Source organism: Diachasma alloeum, unplaced genomic scaffold (genome assembly GCF_001412515.2).
Source record: "Diachasma alloeum isolate Michigan unplaced genomic scaffold, Dall2.0 Dall_scaffold_00908, whole genome shotgun sequence".
In the NCBI taxonomy this organism is placed as follows: Eukaryota; Metazoa; Arthropoda; class Insecta; order Hymenoptera; family Braconidae; genus Diachasma; species Diachasma alloeum.
Window position 1 is genome coordinate 39,408 of NW_021681026.1, and position 225 is coordinate 39,632.

The following is a 225-nucleotide window of genomic DNA, read 5'->3' on the forward strand; positions in this document are numbered from 1 at the left end:
TAGCGGGCGAGTTATCGGGAATCACTGCGCCGAGAGACCATTAGGTTTTTCATTGCGCCGTGAGTTTCGTCACTGTTTTTATTCTTTTATTACAGAGATTAAGGGATGAAACGGGGGTTTCTGTATGGGGAATTTAATTCTCCATCGCACAGCATTGGTTTCATTCCTTAATATTAATTAGGAGGGGAGAAACGATTTTTTAATTGGCGGGCGAGTTATCCATTA